Source organism: Microchirus variegatus, assembly GCF_963457635.1.
Source record: "Microchirus variegatus genome assembly, chromosome: 8".
Classification (NCBI taxonomy): domain Eukaryota; kingdom Metazoa; phylum Chordata; class Actinopteri; order Pleuronectiformes; family Soleidae; genus Microchirus; species Microchirus variegatus.
Window position 1 is genome coordinate 1,046,557 of NC_139809.1, and position 16,438 is coordinate 1,062,994.

Sequence of the window (16,438 nt, forward strand, 5' to 3'; positions counted from 1 at the left end):
TTTTTCCACCTTCATAAATATACAAACAAAATCTGTTTGCATGGACATGACAATATCTTGTTATTGCTGCCCATTCTCTTCCAAATCATATCCTACACTCAACAAAAATATAAACGCACAAAGTAAAACATGTAGTTATTGTTATGTGACAAAACAGAGTAACTATTCAAAAATAACAGTACAACTTTATCAATAAAGTGGCTTTAATTTGCGAGCATTAGGATCAATTTCAAAACAAAGAGTCCTGGAGTAATGGCAGGAAGAACACAATGGGGGTCGATGATCCAAGTTCACAAACTTCAATAACGTGAGTGTCCACCGTTAGCCTCACGCAGAGCGCTACACCGGTGACGCATGGACATCACCAGGTTGTCGCTTGTGGCGCTGGCGGCCGTTCTGGGGAACTGGAACCTGGTTCACCGTCGTCCCAGTCTCTCTGAAACGAGTCCACACTTGGCTGACAGTGGAATGATGCACATTCAGTTGTGTTGCCACAGCTGTAACGCTCGACCCAGCACTCAGCATGAGCCAATGACACACTCCCTCATGATTTGTGACATCTTAAATCAAAGTCCACATTTTGGTGTGCCCTTTTATTGAGCAGACCATAAGGAGTGTCTGTGTACTGCTCACGTATATTGACCACCACTCTGTCATGCTCCATGACTCTGATGAGTTGAAATATTAAATCTGAGATTGTAGTCAATAGATGTGACCAAGTGACACTGGACTACTGGGTTTGAGCAAAACAAATCATTCCATAAACAAATGCATCAAGAATCTGAGCAAATGTCATGACGTTCTATTTTTGTTCACCAAGTTTGTGCGTTTATATATATATATATATATATTTTTTTTACATTTATACATGAATGTAGTACACTGTGTTCTACATCAGTGATCACATACATCATATTTTATGCAAGTGTCTTATTTACTTTTTTTTTTTTTACTATATTTATACTTATACTTCATGTTTGTGTGAATACTCAGTTGCTGCTAAAAATTCTGTTGCCCATTGTGCAATGACACCTTTTGTACTACATACACAAGCAGTATGTGTTGCAGCAAATATTCACATGAATACATGGACAGGAATGAGAAAGAATGGGTGTGTCAGCAGTCGAACACTTCGGCCATAACCATGTGTTTGTGAGGTACTCAGACTACCTTGCACTGTAGTCGTGTGTCCTCCTGAATCAGTATTTTGAAATGCACAATGCGATGCCATGAATTCTCCACAGACCCATGAATGGATCCCCTTTTTCCCCAGGTATGCACCCCATTAATGGTATTTCAGTTTGATTAGCTGGCCAGGCACTATTTTTCCCTTATGGAGGTGTGAGGCAAGTTCTCCAACCGCCGCTTATCATTTATCACATTTGCCTTGAAGTGTATTAGACACTTTAACACAGCAAATGTTACTATAAGTCTGTGGGTTCACATACTGTGTGACTGGGGTTTACAATGCCCGGCAATTAAGTTTTACGACAGATGTCTGTAGATTTTGTCTGAGCAGGTACTGTTCAGATGGATTGTCTGTTGACCATAAAGTGGAGGTGTAGGTTAGGCATTGGTCCTGGCATTTGTCCTGTGATGTGCTCCCTAGAGGAGACTGGAGGTCGAAAGGCTAACCAAGGGCATAGGAAGATGTAGGAGGAGCAGGTAACCTTTATCAAGTGTGGCTTTGCTCAGGTGAAGTTAGTGCTTCTTAGGATTTTGGCTGAGGCACTGCCAAGCAACTGCAGTGCTTGGAAATGACACTTGACTTGTTACAGAATAGAGATCTCTTTGTTTGGTAAAATGTCTTGTGTCACGGAATCTGATTCTACATCATCATCTCATCACCTGGTGTTCTCAAGAAGAAGGAAGCCTGACAAAAACGACAGCCTGCTCACCTGTGTCCTACAGTGCAATCACTGGTAGCAATCACTTAGCCGAGTGGTCGTCAACTTCGCAAGTCTTTGCAGCCGTTTCTGGGAGCTCGTTTCATCTCCTGCTTGGCTAGGTGTTGCTCAACCAACCTGACCGCCTTACATGCTGACCTGTGGTCCAGCCATTGACCCCTCTGACCGTACCAGGAAAAGTACACTGGGGATGAACAACCTGTCTGGAACTTTCTTCTGGAGCCCTCTTCCTGGAGACAAGGGTGGCAGCGGCAGGACTCTGATGGCTGATGCTGGGTCACTGCTGGTTCCTTGGCAGCAACCCCATGGAACTCTGCATCCCCTGGAGATGTGGCCTGGTTGAGCATACTTGAAGCAGTGGCAGCAGCTGGGCCCCTCACCGCTGTCCTGGTAGGCTCTGCAACCCCTTTTCTGGGTGTCCTTGGCCCCTGCTGTCTGTTTTGAGTGACTTCTCAGTGTTCATGGAAGCAATCTTCATGTGTTTCATCTCAGCTACCTCTGTTTGAAGCTCTTTTACCAGCATGTGTACCTCTGGCTTAGGTTGGACCCGAGTTGGCTTTGGCTTGTCTTTAGAAGGTTCTTTTGGGCTCCACTCCAACTGGTTGTGACAGGCGTAAGATCCCTGAGATCTGTCTCCATTGATCTTTGCTCAATGGAGACGAATCAACAAATCAGCGAGCGCAAAAAAACAAGTGTATTTTAAAACAATACAATACATTATTTTTGAATGATTTAATCAGTATTTCATTTGCTTCTTAAAAAGTGTTGTTTTCTTTCTAAATCTAATTCCATGAAGAGTGACATGCTGCAGTTTATCACTTTGTTCAGGCGAGCCACCTTAAACAAGTAGAGCTGTCAACAGGAGACAGTTCCTACTGCAACAGGATTTAGGGAGGAAAGGACAAACTGAAGTTGAGCAGTCGTATTTGTGGATTCAGACAATGGGGGTTGTTGTCCAGCAGAGGCAGCCAATGAGATATCAGGATTCTTCCCATCAGTCCTGAAGTGCAGAGGACGGTAGGAGCAGGAGTTCTTTGTGAAATACTCCCTTTGTTTCAAACCCCCGTCTCTCATGTGGAGTTTAGGTTTTTGTCTTTCCATGTTGGCCGTGCTCATAAAAGTGGAGATTACAGCCACACTGGGCCTGGGACCCCAACAGCTGTGTTCAATCAAATCTTTCAACTTGTCAACAAGTGAAAACTTTTTACAACTGTTCAAAGGACACTATGCATGATACAGATAATTAAATTTTACAGGAGGTGTCCAGTAAAACCAAAATGATAAAATGAAAATTGTTTTCTCTTCAAGGTAGAATATGAATTATTTTGTTGCCAAAAGTGAACTGACCCTGATTAATCCAAAAGTACACAGTAAAAGTACTTTATATTACTTGTGTATGAAGTACTGAATCTAATGTGAAATCATAAACTACTAACACAAGTTATAGATTTTATACGACTTCAAGATGGAAGATTAACCACGTTTTAGTGCTTCGAACTTTAATCCTGGATTACTCCAAATGTACACAATACGCATACTGTGTATGAAATACAAGAGGTACCAATAAAAGTTAAACTTTAAAAAACAAAGAATATATATTATTATTTAACCAGATAAAAAAACATTGAGATCAAGATTTCTTTCACAAGTGTGACCTGGCCAAGAAAGGCAGCAGCACACAGCATAGTTAATTAAACAGGGAGATAACATTTTCAAAACAAATATTGAAATATAAAAGTGCAACTAGATAGACAAATAAAGTGCAGGAGTTGTGGTTGCAGTAACAGTTTAAGGACACAGGCACTGTTCAATGGATTTCTGTTGTCGGTCTGTTAAGATGGAGCTGAAAACTCCAAATAAAAGTTGGCAGTTTAAGTTCAGTTTGGAGGGTATTCCAAGCAGAGGAGGCAGAGAAACTGAAAGATTTTTTCCAATTTCAGTCCAAACATGTTGTGCAGACAAGTGCAAAATGTCATCAAAAATGTCATACTCGAAAGAAAATAAATAAAATTAGAGCATATCGACACACTTCACATTTAAGAGCAGCTGATTTGACCTATCCAGGGCCCAGAGGCCTGATGTTGCCATCACTGGTATAGGCTGTAATGGAAAACTAACTCATGAAAGACAAGTAAACTTCCTCTTCTACTCACGCAGTTTGCTGATGCTCATCTCCAGATCAGAAGACCTCTTGATCAGCTGCGATGTGTCCAGCTCCTTTTCTGTCCCAGGTTTGAGAAACATGCTCAGATTAAGTACAAGTGCAATTCCCACTAACATGAAGACTGAGCGCTGAAACCACACCACTCTCATCCTGACACTGACTGACAATCAAGACTCAGACCACAGCGAGTTTCCAGGAGCCAAGACTTTTTTACACTGACTGTTAGAGCAATGAACATGGACAGGTTTGAGATGAGGCACAGGTGTCTATGATTAGTGCTGGAGGAGGAGGAGGAGGAGGAGGAGGAGGAGGAGGAGGAGGAGCTGATCACTTGTGCAGTTACTACTCTGACTTCTGACACTGAGCCTGCACTAACATGTAGGGTTGCCAAGAAAAACCCTGGACATTTGACAACCAGACCAATGGTTATTATTTAACCTTTATTTGACCATATAAAAGACCCATTGAGATAATGAACTGATGTGCTGGCAGCATATGCCATAGTTAATAAAAAAAGGAATTAAAGAAAAGGTGAATGAGTCATTTAGACATCTGAAGTATTCTCATGAGAAGGAAACGCCTCTCTTGATTGCTTTGTGCTTTGCTTGTGCCTGCATTTGCTCCTCTTGGATAAACACATTTTCTCTAAACAAAATATAAACAACACATTTTCTTGAAACAAATAAAAAAACACAGTCCACACAGTCCACACCATCATCAGTGTCACGATGTCCGGGACTGAACACAGTGATAAAGTGCAGCATGTCTCCTCTCCTCAATTAATCCACACAGCAGCTGGTTAATACATTGATAATACATTTGAAAATAAATGTTAATGAGCGACAAATAAACAACTAAAACCTGCTTTGTGATAATATTTTAAAAAAATGTAAACGAAACCCCCTCATTGTCTTCATTTATTCACATTTCTCATAAAGTTTTCATGTCGTAATTTTATGAGAAATGACTGATTCCCGGGGAGGCTGTTTGTCTGTTTGTCTTAGGCCTGATGTAAATGTACAAAGTTTAATTTTAAACCGTCTTAATGATCAAACGTGTGTCCTGCCACGGCAAAAGAGGGAACAAGTCTGCTGTTAGGAAGGTTTAGCTTAGATCCAAATGCAAGGGACAGGAATCAGGCTGAATGAACAACGATGAGGCTTTATTGCTCCTCAAACAAAAAATAAATATCAATCCAAGTATACGATGAACTGGGTCTTAATGAAAAATAACAAAACATATTCTGGCTTTGAGCTTTCAAAATGATTTGCGATCAGACTTGACCCACAGCATTGTGGGTCTTAAAACCATAAACTTTGTATTTGAATTGGGGTTGTTTGATCGCTGTCAACCAATTCCTAGTTAGGTGACATCACATTCCAGTGCTTTTGTTGTTTTTTTGTCAATCGGCTGCTCGATGGTCACGGAGAAAACACAAACACAAATCAAAAAACACAAATGACAAAACTCAAACACTAATCCAAAAACACATATAAAAGCAGGAAACACAAAAACATTAACTCAAAATGTCCCCTCGATGGACCAGGGTCGTGGCTCATTACAGACTCAGTGTCACCTCTCTTCCTTTTTATTATATGTAATCAAACAGGACTAATTTTCTCCACAGAAATGAGGTCAAACTGAACTTTACGGTTGCTGCTCAACCATCACACTTTAATGACTTTTTTACAGGGACTCAATATAACAAAAACAAACAGAAATGCTTAGATTGTAACCTTGCCACAGACAAGCGCCCTCTGCTGACGATGTAATGCATCTCTCTTGGCACTTCTAAATCATGTAAACCAGTTTTAACACATTAACACGTAAACATACCTGTTTGTAAAGCAAAAACCTACATTCATTTATTCTAAGTATGTTTGAACTATTTGTTGTGAAGTAGGATCATGTTTTCTATTGTTTATATATATAAAAAAGCCACCATGACACACTAAAACCACCTAACCCTGTTAATTTTTTTTTAGTAATTTAGACATTGTAAACTTCGTAAATTAAGTGTTTATTTTGACTAAACCAGTCGGCCTGTCGGCCCTTGTCCAGGAAGACTCGTACCGGAGTGTGCTAGGCGCCATGAAAGCGTTTTCCTCAACCTTTCCATGGGGAGGGAGCACACCATATGTCCCAGGAGGGTACCAACCTCCTGCTCCTGAACGGCGGACAACCCACCTGGTCCAGAGTTTGACCCCAACTCAACGAGTTGGAGACTGCTTCCTGGACCAAAGCGGTTATGGTGGACCTGGTCCTGCAAAAGCTGGAGGTGACCGCCACCAGCTCCCAGAGTGCAGTCAGGATCCTCGGGGTGTAGAAAGTACGAGACAACAACACCTGGAAGAGCTAAGTGATTATGGCTCCTCAGATGAAGTTGATGGCATTGGAGCACCCGGGACCTTGGAGCTGGGGGAGCACAGCTCAACCAGTTCCCAGTCCAGCCGGGCTGTCTCCCAGGAGGAAAGGGATGCACCACGTGCCACAGTGGAGCATCACCTACAACACCTGAATGGTGTGAAAGATGATGGCTTCTCAGAGGAAGCTGATGGAAAGGGGGCATACAGTCCTCAAGGGCGGCACATTCGTAAGAGAATTCACCACCGCCTTGTCGCCCTGCCCCACGCCACACGGAGAAAAACTGAAACGGAGTTGGAAGACCCAGGAACCCAAGTAAGAAATGGAGGGTCTGATCCAGCGGTACCGGGCAGAGGCACTGGAATCTCGAAAGAGGACGCAGTGCCTGCCTGGATAGCCACCGCCGGATCCTTATTTTAGTTCTTCCTCAGCCTGACAGGGCTTGTAAGTCATTCCGACTGTCCAAAAAGGGGGACCCCTGGGGAGTGAGAGAATGCAGTTGTTCGTCTGGTTTGTGGGTTGTTTGTTGTTGTGTTCACTCCCTCTTTGTGTTCTCTTACCTGAAGCCCAGTGTAACTACATGCCTCACACTTCCCTGCATGCAGTAACCCCTCTAGTAACCAATGAGGTCATTAACTCGATCCGGTTCTTGTTTGGTGCACTTGGCATAACCTTGGCAGTACAATTCCCAACTATACGAACCCCACAGTTTAGAAATTGGCCCTCTACTCCTGGTCTAACCACTAGTTAACCAAATCCACCGGAGACACATGCGTTAAACCACAAATTCCTTTCTCTTCCCCCCCCTTCTTCCACCTGCACAATCTCTATTGTTTGTTGTTTTTGTTTCATTATTATTTCGATATCATCATCCATTCTTGGTGCACTGTTTCCCTGTTCCCTGTACCACACCTAGAACCCATCTAGTGACGCAATCAAGTAACACAGACAAGAATGTTGTATGACTGTATTGCATGTTAATTTAGGATTGTTTTTTTGTTTTTTTTTGGTTGTATAGTTAGCATCGAGTCGTCTACCCAGATACCCTCAGGTAGCCCAGACACGATCCGCTTGCTAGAGCCACACTATGAACTGTACCTCAAATCATTGACTGTTCTCACTGTTCCCCTCAGAATCCTATTGATTTTCCTCTTGTCCCAGGCCCGTTGGCTTCCCTAATCAACAGCCACGTAGGAGCAAGGCCCTTCGCTTGATCCAAACCCTGTGGCCTACACCCCAGCCTTCAAATCAAGAGGGGGATTGTTGGGCCCAGCATGACTGTGAGGCCTCACTGTCCTTTTGGAAGCCTGAGTGCAGCCTGGACTTAAAATGGCGGCCGTAAAGGCCTAAGAAGCCACATGGTAAGGACAAAGAAAATAATATATCCCTGTGCCCTCTATATCCTGTGATGGACTCATTCCCCACAAACCAGTGCGGCAGATGACGTCAACAACAGACAACTATTGACCCCATTGGTGGATATCACGGGATGCTCTGCCCCCGAAGCAAAGGTGACAAAACTGAGAAACACACAGAACTCCTCCTCTTCCAACCGTATTTGCACCTTTCAGGTGCGCACCTGATTTTTCAGTAAGCAAACCGACACGCTGGCTTTCCCAGTAGTCTTTGCCAAAGTGTTGGCAGAAAAGGCGCACTCGAAATGTAGGAGCGGCTGGCCGAAATGACTGCAGTGGATGATCTCACGGACATCATGCCCACATGCAATTACTTTCTGATAAGCATGAGAAAGTATTGTTAACAACTCCAATCCGGCAGTTCCCTGAACTGTAGTAAAGGGACCGCTAACTCCTTAGCTTGGGTTAGCTCGTTCTGCAACAGCACAACAACTGCGGGACTCCATCTGCATTGAACATGGCACTTTATTTCATTACTGCAGGGTGATGCACAGCCTCTCTGGGTACAGTGAGACTCTCTCGTAAACGGGAGAACATAACCAAGCAACAGTATGAAGTGTGACAGTCTCTCGCTGCAGCTCTCCAACAAAGACAACAACACGGTGCACACACACTTCCTGTTTCACTCACTGACGTCACACGCACGCACACACATAATTGGTTAGCTTAGCTTAGCCTCTAACAGTATCAGGTGAGCAACTGAGTATCAGGTGAGCACCTGAAAGTATCAGGTGAGCACCTGAAAGTATCAGGTGAGGTGATCAACTGAGTATCAGATGAGCACCTGATACTCAGTTGATCACCTGATAGTATCAGGTGATCAACTGATAGTATCAGATGAGCACCTGATAGTATCAGGTGAGCACCTGATAGTATCAGGTGTTCAACTGATACTATCAGTTGAACACCTGATAGTATCAGGTGAGCACCTGATAGTATCAGGTGAGGTGATCAACTGAGTATCAGATGAGCACCTGATACTCAGTTGATCACCTGATACTATCAGGTGTTCAACTGATAGTATCAGATGAGCACCTGATAGTATCAGGTGAGCACCTAAAACGTTTTTTTTTCTTCATGTCCCTTTAGGGGCTCCGTAATAATCTGACAAACATTAGATGATTGCATTTTGAAAACTTGGGGAACGAGTTCCAGACAGAGGACGACTCCCAACCTGTGACTTCTTTCGGTCCATTGAACCGTCGCGCCAAAGCAGCCAATCAGCTGGCAGCTTCCTAAGGCCTGGGCATGGTCAGAATAGCTTACAAAAAAAACACACTGCAAAGAATAAATCATGGAGCGCTAAAAAAAGCGTGGATCACAGCCAGCCAGGCAGGCACACGCTGCTCCGCCTCCGTCCTCTTGTGCTTTATTGTCACGTGACCCAGGTAAACAAGCAGGAAGGGCTGCTGGCCAGTGTTAACTACTCACACATATGATGAGAGCCGGAGCGGTGGAATGGCGGCCACGAGAAAGAGGAGCGTTGTGTGGCTTTATTTTGAAGTCACAAATGAAACAGCAAACCCCCTGACCCCGACAGACCCACACCATCGACCCAGAGGCAGCGGTCATTAACAGAGGCCTTTCAGTTTGGCATATCCAGGTAGATAATAGTGGTGAAAGTAATAATTTGGCCTTCGTCGACTTTGGATAATACATACTTTTAAGTGCAAATGGTAATGTTTTACTTTAGCCAACTCAATAAAGTATAAAGTATGCCAAGACCTTGAAATAATACATTTATCCCATTGAAATGTGTTATTTTAATTTAGATTTATTTTTGTATTCTACTTATAAGAAAATAATTAGTTTGTAACATTTGGTGTGCAATGATAATTTATACTTTGTTTAAGAAAAGAAGTGCACTGAAGGGAGATAGTTTGTTTTAATTTGTTCTCAAGTGACAATTGTGTGCACTGTTTTAAAATATTTTACTTATAAACTGTCCTGGATGGGTTACTATTGACTAATAATTGACAAATTAATAATCCAAACCAAAGGACAGCAGCGTGAAAGGAGCGCCGCAAGTATTGGTATCGTATCGGTATTGCTGATACTGTTTTCTCTTCAAGGTAGAATATGAATTATTTTGTTACCAAAAGTGAACTGACCCTGGATTAATCCAAAAGTACACAGTAAAAGTACTTCATATTACTTGTGTATGAAGTACAAGAGGTACTGAATCAAACATGTGAAATACTAAACTACTAACACAAGTTATGGATTTTATACGACTTCAAGATGGACGATTAACCTCGTTTTTGTGACTACAAGCGCTTTGAACTTTAATCCTGGATTACTCCAAATGTACACAATAAAAGTACTTTATACGATACTGTGTTCTTACGCATACTGTGTATTAAGTACAAGAGGTTATTATTCATGTTAACCCCCTCAAAAATGAGTGCAATGTCCGAGAAAAAAAAAAAAATCTCAACAGAAACAACAGGTTTGAGCTGTTGGCCCTGGCACATGCTCAGGCTCAGACCCTAATAAGAGAATATCGACACACTTCACATTTAAGAGCAGCTGATTTGACCTATCCAGGGCCCAGAGGCCTGATGTTGCCATCACTGGTATAGGCTGTAATGGAAAACTAACTCATGAAAGACAAGTAAACTTCCTCTTCTACTCACGCAGTTTGCTGATGCTCATCTCCAGATCAGAAGACCTCTTGATCAGCTGCGATGTGTCCAGCTCCTTTTCTGTCCCAGGTTTGAGAAACATGCTCAGATTAAGTACAAGTGCAATTCCCACTAACATGAAGACTGAGCGCTGAAACCACACCACTCTCATCCTGACACTGACTGACAATCAAGACTCAGACCACAGCGAGTTTCCAGGAGCCAAGACTTTTTTACACTGACTGTTAGAGCAATGAACATGGACAGGTTTGAGATGAGGCACAGGTGTCTGTGATTAGTGCTGGAGGAGGAGGAGGAGGAGGAGGAGGAGGAGGAGGAGGAGGAGGAGGAGGAGGATGATGATGATGATGAGGAGGAGGCGGTGCTGATCACTTGTGTTGTTACTACTCTGACTTCTGACACTGAGCCTGCAACTCCCATGTAGGTTTGCCCAAAAAAAGCTGGGCATTTGCCTACCATTTGTTTATGTTTTTATCTAACCTTTATATGAGCAGATAAAAGACCCATTGAGATCAAGAACTAAGCAGAAATAAAAAAAAAAGAAATAAAGAAAACGCCCTTTTGAATAGTTTAGACATCTGAAGTATTCTTATGAGAAGGAAACACCTTTCCTGATTGCTTTGTGCTTTGTGCTTTGTGCTTTGCTCCTCTTGGATAAACAACACATTTTCTTGAAACAATTTTTTTTTTATCCAAGAGCAGCCAAAGCAGGTTGCAGGTGTTCACTGATGCCAGAGTTTCAGTATACCATAGCATGACCTATAGCCACATACAAAACACTCTTAACCCTTCTGTCGTGTCCATTTCCCGCCCCTTACTTTAGTGTCTTTTTTGACTGCTCTTAAATTAGCACGAAAAATATTTTTCACCACCAAATTGTTATTCAACATTCTTTAGCTGTGAACAATGTCTCAAAGTAGTGTTTAAAATGAATGTATAGAATTAGACATAAAATAACTGCAGTGAAAATACAAATAGGCACTGACAGATAGACACTCAGGTCAGAGTGGGCCTTGCAAATATAGGCATCACATTTGCAGCATCTCAGGCTTGTTTTGTTGTCTCTAGGGGCACAGAGCTCACAGCTTCCTTTTCTGCCCATGTCCTTGTTGGGCTGGAGCAGCCAGGGCAGTGGCTGGGGCTTGCACAGTCCTAACCAGACTGGCAGAGGCTGGTATGCAGTTGTGGCACGTCAATTTCTCTCCAGGTTTCCCCAAACACATGCTTCCCCTCCAGGTGAGTCATCTCCAGTATAATTCCCTCAATGGACTCTGGTAAAAAAGAGTTTGGAAGCTGGACTTGATGTCATCCACACGGGATGTCGCATACCATGTTGGCCTTGGCATATGATGTTTTCCACTCTCGCTCTACTTCCTCTGTCCTGGGGGGATGAAGACCAGAGCACTTTTTATTCTTTGTCATTGTGTATTGTATGTTTTGGGTAACATCTACTGCACGTCTGTCCGTCCAGGGAGTGGATCCCTCACCTGTGGTTCTCCCTAAGGTTTTTACCCTTTTTCCCTTTTACAAGGGTTTTTTTCCCTGGTAGTTTTTCCTTACCCTGGTCGAAGGTCTAAGGACAGAGGATGTTACCAACCCTGTGAAGTCCCGTGAGACAAACTATGTTTTGTTTACTGTGGGCTATATAAATAAAGATTGATTGATTGATTGATTGATTGAAGTGTCCACTCTTGGACTGGAATGTCTCCTCAGGTGCCTGTTCTTCAGGTGCCTCTCCCTCTCCATCTGTTGACTGGTCAGTCTCCTAGACATCCTCCTCTATCTCTGGTTCAGTTTCAGTGCCTTCTTCGTCATGTCCAAAAAGCTCGAACCAGAACCTCTTCGACAGAGAACCGCTTGGTCAGTCGCAAGGCAAACATCAAGCTATATATATATATATGGAGTCCGTGTGAAGATGATACATTGATTAGTCTGGAAGGCGTGGTTCACGTGAGGGATAGGCACAAAAGCACGGGAAAGAGATGTGAACCCGCAAAAGACATTGTTCAGACTGAAATGTGAGCGAGTGAGTGAGTGAGTTGGGTTGGGTTGGTGTGAATGGGGATGTATTCTGTCTGATGGATGAATATATTCTAGTCAAGGTTGATTAAAACACTCAAAATTCAATGAAAGAGGTGATCATCACTTTTACTTGTTCAAGTGCATAATGTGGAGGATATCATAAGGCCTTGAGGCAATCGGATGTAAAACACAATATTTATGAGTGTTTTAAGTTAAGATTTGACCCGAACACGACAGAAGGGTTCATTTTGTTTTCAATACACTATATTTGATATTTATTTATTATTCTATTTAACCTTTATTTATCTAGGAAAATCCCATTGAGATTAAGAACCTCTTTTTCAAGGGTGTCCTGGACAAGATAGGCAGCAGCAAATATGAAACACTCGACAGTTACACATTTACGCATTCATTTAAAAACACAAACAGAAAACAAATACAAAGATCCAGATTAAATTTACAAGCACATTATGAAAAACAAGTGGAGTCAGTCTCAAGAATTCTCAGTTTGGATTTGAAAAAGCTCAATGAAATTAACTCAGTTAGTTTATTTCTGCAACATATTCCATGTAAAAGGTGCAGAATGGACACAAGCCTTTTTACCCAGTTCAATACAGGCATCAACGTATCTACTCTTCCAAAGTTTACATTTGATGTTTCTGTTTGCTGCATCTATCTATTTGTCCCCGAATTGCTCCACAGCGTAAATAAAGAATCTGAATCTCTGCGTAAACCTGGCCTGTACCACTGCACTGGCTGTTTTAGGAACGTCTGTGCCCTTCCTGCTTTTACATAATGGTATGATCCCAGTCTGTCCTCGCGTGTCATTGGCCGCATGTGTGTCCATCAAAATAAAGTCCCGTCCCTGGCTGCATGGATACTCAGCAGAAAGTTACAATACCATGTCATGTCCAGTAGGTGGCACAGTCACTCTCATGTTGAAAATATCAATGACACTGCAAGGTATGTGAATAAGGAAGGAGAATTAATTATGCCTGTGGTATATTTATAAAATTACATTATACATATATATATATATATACATATACATATATATTTACAACGTATATAGAAAGCAGGCAGGTTTTAATACATAACTATCAGGATAAACCTGATTTGAGCCTTAAATCCATTCATTAAAACAGACAAAACAGGTATAAATAGTATTATTATTACCCACTGAAATGGTAAGGAAACACTTACGTGTGTGGGTAAGCAGCACATTTCTTTTGGATGTGAAAGATATGGGCCAAGCTGTGGCCCACATATGAAGATGAATGAATTCCCTGGCCTGGTCTAAGTTTATACCGTACCCAAGGCAGAACCACAGACGTTGGCCTGGTCTTACTATAAGAGGAAATAGTGGATATTGGTTGAGATGAGTCACTGTTTTCTTGTCGCATTATAAACCCCCTGGACAAACACAGTTTTTATTACGTGTCTGTATGGTTCCTAATAGTTTATGTATTTTATAACGCTGCTCTTTTCATTTACAGTTCACTGCTGGAGAGATTACATGTTCAGCTTTTGCTGAAAGTATTTCTCATTTCAGAAGCAGCAGCGGTGTGTCCACTGACGTCTTCCACTCCAGGTGGTTGGACAGAAACTGAACAACTTTTATGGAGGTTTCCATTTCTTGCAGGACTACATGTACCAAACTAACTTTGCCATTATCGTGTCTTTCAGATTGCAGATTGTCTGTATCCAGATAATAATCCAAATACCAACGCAGGTCAGTATTTAACACAGTACGTGTGTAACTATGCACTCTTTTACTAGAGAAACCACTTAGGTAGTACATACCTCTGCAGAAAAAGAAGCTGCTCACACAGTGTCAACACACTCCACTGTATCTCAAGGTTAACATTTATTTAGTAAACAAATAATCCAGATCTGGATCAACTGCAAAGTGCAATCATTTCATTCTTAGTTATAGCCCATACATCCACAACAAAGTGTCATCAAAATATGCCCTCTCATTTTTTGATCTACACGGCTATGAGGCAAACAAATAAATAAATAAATAAACAACCAAAGCAAAGGGAACAAAGTGCAAAAATATAGATGATTTAGAAATTCTGTGTATTTTGAAGTGTAATAGTGGGAGGTGCACGCTTCACTGCTCTGTTGATAAGCAGCAAGCAGACAAAAAAAGAAGCTTCAGGATCAACAGTTCAAGGCTGATGCAGGGCCCCTTCTCCAATGACATCTGTTTTTAGATACAAGAATACGGCTTGTGCAGTACACATCCAAATAAAGTCTCTTTACTGGACTGCATGCTCGCTGTGGATATGTGCATTTTAATGAAGAGTTTGAGAAATAGCAGCTGACCCGCAGCAGCGTTACATTACAGGTCATGGACAACATATCATATGCTCGCCTGAGTGCAAAAATGTGGTGCCCTCTTAATAAAGGGTGACAGATATGGGACACAGCCGGGGGAGGGGACTCGCTGTGGAGCCACACAGAGACTGATAACTGTGGCAGATAATAGCTCTGCTCTTTTGGTCATTCTTTTCTTTTTCAAGTGATTCCCTGCTGTTAACCTGTAGAACCTCTTTTCCCTCTGCTCACCACCCAAAGGTTAACTCAACACAATAATCCCTGCAAATATACACATAGTGGTTATTGCAATGTTGGTAGACTAGGCTTCTTTTTTTAAGAATGTGTGCCAAACAAAACTGTCTTTAGAATTCCTCACATACTGTATCTCAAAAACCACCATTACCTTTTCCTCTTGTCTTTTTACACTTAAAATTACCTTTGCGTTCTTAAACTGAACTGAGGTGATGAATTATAATTTAAGAGGAGAGCACTGTTGGAAAGAGTGTCTGATTTGACACACATGGTGTACATGATTCCTATATGGTTGAAACTGAAATATTGTTTTTTATTATAGATATACTGGTTATTTAAAAACCCCCAAAACCTAATTACTTGTTATTCTCAGCGAGAAAGGCTCACCAAATCACAAAATCTGTGCAATATTATGTTTTACTACTACAGGCCAAGAAGATTTTATTTTTGTCACCAAAGTTGTAAGGAAGCCTGTCTGGCAGCAGAGTGGCAGCAGACTCAGGAATAAGACAGTCTCATCTAATGGTTCTATTTAAGGTACAGTCCATCGAAAGCTAATGAATGCATTTAATATATATATATATATATATATATATATATTATTTTTTTTACCTGTTTGGTCCCAATATAATGAGACTATATAGAAGGCTATATGTTTTCCCCATTCCTCTGTTATAAGTCTCTGTTCAATAATCTACAATTGTTCATCAATATGTATATATACAAGCATACACATTTATGCATGTACATACGTGTGTAGATATATATGTATATATACATGTGCATACACATATCTGCATACACACATATATACACACACGTGTACTCATGTACTATATATGCATGTATATATGTATATATATATACATATATACCCACACATGTGCATACACATACAGTATGCATACACATATATGCATACATGTGTGTATATGTATATATATATACACACATACATGTGCAATTCACATATATACATATACATAATGTTTATATATATATATATATGTGCATACACACATATATAGGTGTATATACATATATCCAAACATACATATGTGTGTTTATATATACACGTGCATGCACATGTATATATATGTACACACATATTTAAGTGCATATTTTGAGCATATATTTTGAATATTATTATAGTGTTGATGTCTTGTGAGACGATATACTGAAAGTAGATTAATACAATTATATATAAAAAATAAACTTCTCTGATGGTCTGTACATCTATATGTGTCAATATTTCCCTCTCAGTAAATAAATAAATAAATCCATATCTGTTGATCTTCCCGACGGTTTCTCTAATTTGTATTTTGCGACTGACTGCAGTTTCAT